At 38.3% G+C, this 8,271-nt stretch overlaps 1 non-coding gene across 1 annotated transcript; it reads left to right on the top strand.

Annotated features, from left to right (window-relative positions):
• The first annotated feature begins 5,447 nt into the window (after positions 1-5,447).
• Trnaa-ugc (transfer RNA alanine (anticodon UGC)) lies at positions 5,448-5,520 on the top strand. Its single transcript has one exon. It is a non-coding gene; the product is annotated as a tRNA-Ala (tRNA).
• Positions 5,521-8,271: the final 2,751 nt, after the last annotated feature.

Below are 8,271 nucleotides of genomic sequence, written 5' to 3'. Positions count from 1 at the left end.
CTTAACTCAAGGTGAAAGTCAAATTCCTTATTGTGGCATGGGCTGCCCCCATAGCACAGCTCTCCGACCCTGTACTCATCATTTTGTCCCCTTCTTATTCCAGCTATATCTGCTTCCTCCTTCAGGATGCTGAATGCACCAGACATCCTTGGGTTTGTAATTGCTCCCTGATCCTTCTTCTGAATGATGCTGGAGCAAACCCCTCACCCCTTCTCAGGAAGGATGACTTAGTTAGAGAAGCATCCCTGCATTGACTCACGCTGCTCTGCTTTTCATCTTTTCTAACACCCCACACTTGGTTTGCTTCTACCACGTAATTTGCTTCTTCACTATTATGCATCTTACCTCCTCTAAAATGGAAACGCCCCATGGATGGGGATCTTTCCCAAGGAGGGCCATAGATGCTAGAGCCTTCTTTTCCCAAAGCAAGCCATAAAGCCTAAAAATAAGAATCTTTCTGAGCCATTCTGTCTTGGGGGGAGCCATAAAGCAATTCTCAGACCCACGTTGTTTGGTAGTAGGTCATAAGACCCCAATTTCAGAAAGGTTCCTACCCCAGAGAGCCAAGAAGAATCAGTACGGACAGGTCTCACGGGGTTTCCCCACACAGCCTATCAGTCATTACATCACATCCTTCCTCTCCAGTCACATTTCTACACAGCTTTTCTTGCTTCACTGAACCTAAAACTTTCATGTTCAAGTTCTTTTAGTATTGTCAGTCCCATGAAGCAAATATGAAGCAGGCCTGCAGGAGAGGCCCTAAATAAACAGCTCACCATAAGACTCTGGATCTTCAATCTGAAGGCTCCTGTGTCCCATAAAAACTGATCAAGTAAATTTCCTATGCTCTTGTCTTGTTAATCTGTCTTTTGATAGACAGGTGTCAGCTGTGTCCCTTTATGATAGGCAAGAAGGAGAGCACCCCCTTTGCTTCCCCTACTACATGAAAAAGAAATCTATTCCAAACAAGTAGGAAAGGAATGGGAAAATGAATACAAAAGTCTCAAAGTAGACTAGAAATAAGAAAACTGGCAGAGAGGTCCACCATTTATAAACATGATCTAGGGACAACCACTGTCATCAATAGTCTATAGCATGGAATGCTATGGAAGTTTTGGTTTTCTAACCCACCTGTTAGGAATAACTACGTATTACTTTCAAGGAATTATTGTGAGCTTTGTAGATAAATACTTCTGGAAAATTGTAAAGTGCTTTACCAATATGAGTTATTTCAATGTGCTAGTGTTAAAATGCTGGGTTACAAAATGGCTTTTCTTAGTTCTTAATTGGAAATTGGCAGTTAGCACATAAAAAGCCCTGGAGTAATTCTCAATTAAGAGAAGGAAAATGTATCCTTCTGACCTTAGTGCATTCAGTAGACACAGAAAAGTAAGTGGGTGATAGGAAAGGTCCCTTTGAAACAACTGCTTTCTACCAAAATTCCAGCAGCACAGCCTACAGTATGCAAAATGCCCACAATTTACTTCTTAATTGGCCAAAGGAAGGACAAAAGATATGGAACATTCGCAAAGACTGAAGGTGAACAGTGACTGCCCAAGCAATAGCAAAGCATTTTTAGTAAAGTCTTAAATGAAAATACTGTCTTTTTCTTTGTGCACTCCTAAATCATGTTTCTTTATTAATAATTATATAAATTAATTGACCAGCAATTGAGGTCTTGAAAATCCAATGACTAGATCAGGAGCCAGAATCCAGCTGTGATGTTCCCACTTCATTTATTTAAGGTCTCCCCTTCAGGCTGCTTCACATTTGTTTTATGAGATTTATAACGTTAAGAGCCTGAACATGAAAGTTTTAAAATATATTAGGAGCTTGATGTGAAAATCTGTAAACAGAAATAAATAAATATGTGAAGATCTTGCAAGCGACTCCTCTGGCATTTATATTTTACTACAAAAAGATGTCTTCTTTATTTTTAGTTGTGCTAGTGCCCTCTGGCGGTCAAAATGGCACCTGCAGTCTTATTAAGTCATTTCCAGCCTTCAAAATCTGCATTGCTGAAGGCTCCCCTCCGCAAAAGAAATAAGGCTTCTAATAGCATTAGAATCATCTTTTTTTTTTTTTTTACAATGCTACATCTAGAAGAACATCGTGTTTCTTTAGGTCTACTAGATAGAAATTTCTATAAATTTTATTTTGTATAGCAGAGTGTTATATATATGAACATATGATATATTAAAATATATATTAAAATACAGGACTTTGCTAGGTGCGGTGGCACACTCCAGTAATCCCAGTGGGGATGCTGATCCAGAAGGATCACAAGTTCAAGGCCAGCCTCAGCAAGTTAGTGAGACCCTAAGCAATGCAGTAAGACCCTGCTGCAAGTAAAAAATAAAAGGGGTTGGGGATGTGCTCAGTGGTAAAGTGCCCCTGGATTCAATCCCTAGTACCCCCTGACACACACACACACACACACACACACACACAATGAATAAATAAAACACAGGACTTCATTGGTTTTGCTACTTAAGATTGAATAAGCTTCTACAGAGGAAAAAAATTGAAGACATATAGAATAAAGTAAAGAAATAAATAATATATCATGATTTTTAAAAAGCAACTTTGTACCTTAATGGTACAAGTAGTTATTCACCTTTCAGGGTCAAAGATGGAATTGATGATTTTACACAAACTAAGGACCTTTCTCTAAGGAAAAAAAAAATGGGCATGTGTCTATAATTTTAGGGGTTCATGTAACACCTGAAGGCTTTGCATGCCAGTTAAAGACTTGGGACTTATCTAGCTCTGTCTTCACCCCAGGCTCCACAGTTTAAAAATCCTATCTGGAATTTTGAGTTTAAAAATCAAGTTGGAGAAGGATATATATAGTTCAGAATTTTGCAAAATAAGACTATATTTTCTATGTACACATAGTAAAAATATATAAACCATGATGAGCACTGAATTCAGGATAGTACCTATCTCCAAGGGTAAGAGAGGGCAATGGGATTGGGGGAAAATAAAGGTGGTCTCTGTTATACCTATATCATTTCCTCAGAAACCATTTAGGAATATAAAGCATAATATCATTTTTATAAAATTTTGGGTAAGTATATGGTGGATTTTCATTTACTTTATTTTACATTCTTATCTATATGTTTGATGTACTTCGTAATTTCAATTAAAAGCTAAATTATTTTAATTTAATAACATATGGTCTAATCCCATTGCCATGGAGAAGAGGATAATTTTTCACAATATCCCAGTATAAGTTTGTGTTCTGAGAAGTATATTTAATTCTTCATTGTATAAAGTCCCCTGAGCTTATTTTTAAATAGAAGCTAAAATGTTAGTACTTAAAAGGAAGCCATTGTTCTCTTCACAGAGTTCTTAAATAGAAAAAAAAAAACCCTTATTTTTTATAGAGTTAACCTATATCAATGACCTATGGCAACCGGGATCATGCACTAAGCTTCTAGAATTGTCCTTAGGGAAATTTAAAGGTTTATAATATCAATCTTATCAGACTGTTACATTTTATTTGCAATGGAAAAAAAAAACTAGGTTGGTGAAAAATATCTGGTCTCTGAATGCTGGCAAACTTGAATTGGAATCCTAGAGTTTCTTCTATCATTGGCTATGTAATCACCCTCAGGGCCTGCCTGGAACCTAGTTTGCTCTGAAACAAGTCTGTGTTAGTTACTGTTGTTGCTGTAATAAATTACCATAAACTTCATAGCTAAACAACACAAATTTATTATCTAATTTTAGTTTTGGAGTTCAGAATTAAAATCGGTCCGTCAGTTGCCAGGCATGGTGGCATATACCTGTAATCCCAGTGACTCTGGAGGCTGAGGCAGGAAGATTGCAAGTTCGAGGTCAATTTAGCAAGGCCCCAAGAAACTTAGTGATACCCCTTCTTAAAATAAAAAATAAAAAGGACTGAGGATGTAGCTCACTGGTAAAGCACCCCAAGGTTCAAACCCCAATACCAAAAAAGTAAAATAATATATATATTTTTTTAAATCAGGCTGTCAACAAGGCTTTGTTTACTCTGGAGTTTCTGGAGAAGAATCTGTTTCCTTGCCAGGCCATTGCCCAACCACTATGACATACTGGATATTGGATAATAAAAAATTTCCTAAGATTCTTAAGGCCAAATCATCAGCTCAATGAGCTTACACAAAGTGAACACAACCATATAATCAGCATCCTAATCAATAAAGAGAATGTTATTTGTACCTCATGTCCCTTCCAAATACAACCACTATCCTGATTTCTTAACAGCAAACATTAGTTTCATTAGATACGGGTTTCATGGCTGCTTCCACATTTCCTGGCTGGAGTTATAACATGAACATCACTTCCTTACTTTGGAAGACACAGACAAGAGATTGAAAGAATATAAAAGATAACTGAGGGCTGATGGATTTAGAATGAATCTCGGCGCTTGAGAGTTGGCGGGGGGGGGGGGGGGGGGGGGGGGTGTTTAACAAGTCAAAAAGAGTCAGGGTGTGTACCTAAGGTGGCTGGTGTCAGGAATGGTCAGGGTTCCTGGAGCTGTCAGTGTATCTAGGCCACAACCTCAGCAATTAACAAAACTGTATTCCAGCTAGAGGGACCATCAATAGCAAGGAAGGCTATCTGGGAAGGAGGTGAGTGTAGAATCTCTTGCAGGCCTGTCTCTCGGAGCCAAAGTCTTTTTACCCCAGTTTGACTTGATGGGAGTTAACCCAAGTTCAAGCCATCTTTACTCCATCCTGACCCACTCCAGTTCTCTTCATCACCCAGGACAGCCTGTAGGCAGAAGTTGGAACCACACCCTCTTCTCCCATTCCAGGAAACAAACAACACAGACTCTGGTCTGGGACCCAAGTGATCTAGACAGCCAACCTCAATTCTCCCCAGTCCCTCATCTCTTCCTCAACATCTATACCAATGTGCCCCTGCCCCTTCCTAAGGGACTCATGGAGGCTATAGCTTTACTGGATAGTCCTCACACTTCCTGGCCTTTACAAAGAAAAAGAGCCAAACAATGGATGTCAAAAGAGCTGAGGGACCAGACCCAAGCCCCAAAGTCTGGCGACATGGTGATGAAGTTTCCCACAATCCTTTGGGTTAAGAGCAGAAATTACTGGGGGGGAGGGAGAACCTAAGTGTCTGTCAAGAAGCCCCTATAAACTCCTGCATCAGAAGTGGACACAGTTGGCCCCCAGCATGGGTGAAGGGCTGCCGCAGTTCTGGGGGATCTTTGGGCCAGAGAACGTGCAAGAGGAGCAGCAACAGCTGTGGAAATGCCAGCTCTCCATCTCCTGAAGCACCCGCCATGCCGACTATGCCCCAAACACCACAGCCTCGGGGCCATCCACGCCTGGGAGAAAAGACTAGGCAGCTGAACCCCATCCCTTCCCTGAAGGCTCTGAGTGTGGACTGTGTCCACTCCCTGGGGTGTTAGACTCAACGGGCAAAGAAGGAAGGGAACTGGGGATGTAGCTCAGCTGGTAGAGTGCTTGCCTTGCATGCACAAGGCCCTGGGTTCAATCCCCAGCACCACCACCAAAGACAAAAAAAAAAAAATAGAAAATAGAGTGGGGAAGAAACCTCGATGAGAGTTTGAATAAAATGTTAAATGAATTCTAAATCCTAAAGTGACCTGAAAAATCAGAGTTTTGAACTGGAAAAAAAATTACATGAATAAGCTTAAGTTGTCTGCATTTGCCACAAGGGACTCAGTGTGACTAATAGTTTTCTATTAAACTTCACTATTGTGACCACAACTGTCAAATGTGCTGGAGGTATCAATTATTTCATCCATGTCTATGTCAAACAAGGATATTTTCCCTGGCTCACCTGAGGCACTCTTCCTGGGATCCCCGACATGTACCACTGGGACACGGAAAGATAAACACAGGAATTGAGAGGAAGAATTTACGGTGCTTAGACAAATTTGACAATAATGGTACATCTGTTGAAACTAATAGTTTAAAAAAAGCATATTTCTGTTTTGCACTTTCATCCATTGACTTGAAAATGTCTTCATTTTCATTTTTACATCATTCTAGTATTTCAATTTTATAAAGGTATTGGTCATCAATGACAATGAACTGGGAAAAGTGCTCATCACCAAAATCAATGTCTAATGAACTGATCCAAATGTTAAGGTTTTAGGTCTGTTGATTAAAATCTAATAACCAGCCAGGTATAGCGGCACACACCTGTAATCTCAGCAACTCAGGTGGCTTTGACAGAAGGATCGAAAGTTCAAGGCAAGTTCAGCAATTTAGGAAGGCCCTAAGCAACTTAGTGAGACCCTGTCTCAAAATAAAAAATAAAAAGTGCTGGGCATGTAGCAGTGGTAAATTACCCCTGGATTAAGTATCCACAGAGAAAGAAAGAAAGAAAGGAAGAAGAAGAAAGGAAGGAAGGAAGGAAGGAAGGAAGGAAGGAAGGAAGGAAGGAAGGAAAGAAGGAAAGAAAATTGTCGAGACTTTTATTTTTAAAAAATCTAATAACTGATTTTTTAAAAATATCGATTCCTCATAAACATGGTCTTTTAAAAGTTTTCCTCCAGTATGAGTAATCTTAATATAACATTGAAGTCCAAATTAAATGTGAGGACGTAGATATAAAACTTAAAGACTAACTAGTAAATTAATTAGCAATCATTATGTTCTTCATACATAAAGCAATTTAATGTCTTTTCTTTTTCCTCATCCACTGATTCATAGGCATCCACAAGGTAATAAATACCATTTAATCGAATACCAACAGCCTACCAGTTTCTTGTGATGTTAAATTCATTCCATTGACAATGAGAAAATTCTATCCAAAGTCAAGAAAGACAATTTTAGATAAATGAAACACAATCTAATTGAGAATATGAATCAGAAGACTCAATGTTTTAAAAAAGCAATATTCTCCCTCAGATTTGTTCTATGCAAATTTTTACCATCCAATATAGATCTCATAGTGTTATTATGGAGGCTCACAATCGAAAATGCTTGTTTACAAGTCTTTATCTTGCCAAACAGATAAACATTAAGGTGCCTCGTAATAGGGTTTTGTTTTGAGTTTATCCATTGATTTGTAAAATTCAGTGTGAGTAGATCCCCTGTGTTAGGCTTTTAAATTTGCAAGCACTGGAGTTCAATCAATTCCAATTGTCGGAGTGGGGCCAACATCCTTAGGTGAAAGAAAACATTACTTGATAACTCCTTTTATCTTCTTTAAGCTGAGAAAAGCGGCAGTCTCATTCAAATGCCAACTTCCCAATGAGAAATATACACTTTCTACTTTTTCTCCAACATAAGGCAGAAAGAGAATTCAACCAGCAGGAGAATATTACATGTGTCTGAATGTCTGATAACCATACGCATCAGGAACAGATCACAAATGGAATGGTTTGCACCTTGTTAATGAATACAGTAGTTATTAAATGGACTGATTCCTTTAATCATAAAACCCAAGTCTTATAGTTTCCTATTTTATGTTATAGGTATTAAAGATTTTTGTTATCTTTTTCCTGATTACAAAAGCAATACGTGTTTATTATGGAAATATATAACAAGAAAGCAAGAATCGTCTAGCTAGATGCAGTGGCGCATGCCTGTGATCCCAGCTACTCAGGAAGCTAAAGCGAAAGAATTGCCAATTGGAGGCCAGACTGGGCACCTTAGGAAGACGCTGTCTCAAAAGAAAGAATGGAGTCTGGGGCTGTAGCTCAGTGGTAGAGCACTTGCCTAGCATGTGTGAGGCACTGGGTTGATCCTTAGCACCACATAAAAATAAATACATTGTGTCCATATACAACTTAAAAAAAAAGAAATTAAAAAAATAAAATTAAGAAGCCAGTGTGGTTCAGTAGTGGAACTCTTGCCTAGTACATACAAGACAGTGGGTTCAATTCCCAGTTCTGCCAAAATAATAATAATAATAATAATAATAATAATAATAATAATAATTTATTATCTTACCACATTTAGCATTTAGAAATAAGCATTATTTATATTTGTACATACTACTTTCCCTTATACCTGTGGATATTCGCACATGTTTATTTTTCTATGTAGCTGAGATCATAATATATAAATGTTTGCATACTTTATTCACTTTGTTTTTGAAATGTAAACACTTTTCAAAGTCAATCAAAATTATTTGGGGACACAATTTCCAGTGGCTGGGTAATATTGTATGGTATTGAAGTTACAAAGCACATGAGCATTCTCCTGTTGTTGAATTTCAAGATCATGGCCATAAAAAAATTATATCATAATGCCTGGTTTTTCTCAATAGATGTTCTCTCTCTCT

Source organism: Callospermophilus lateralis, chromosome 9 (assembly GCF_048772815.1).
Source record: "Callospermophilus lateralis isolate mCalLat2 chromosome 9, mCalLat2.hap1, whole genome shotgun sequence".
In the NCBI taxonomy this organism is placed as follows: Eukaryota; Metazoa; Chordata; class Mammalia; order Rodentia; family Sciuridae; genus Callospermophilus; species Callospermophilus lateralis.
The sequence above is the reverse complement of the archived record's forward strand: the minus strand, read 5'-3'. Positions and strand labels throughout refer to the sequence as shown.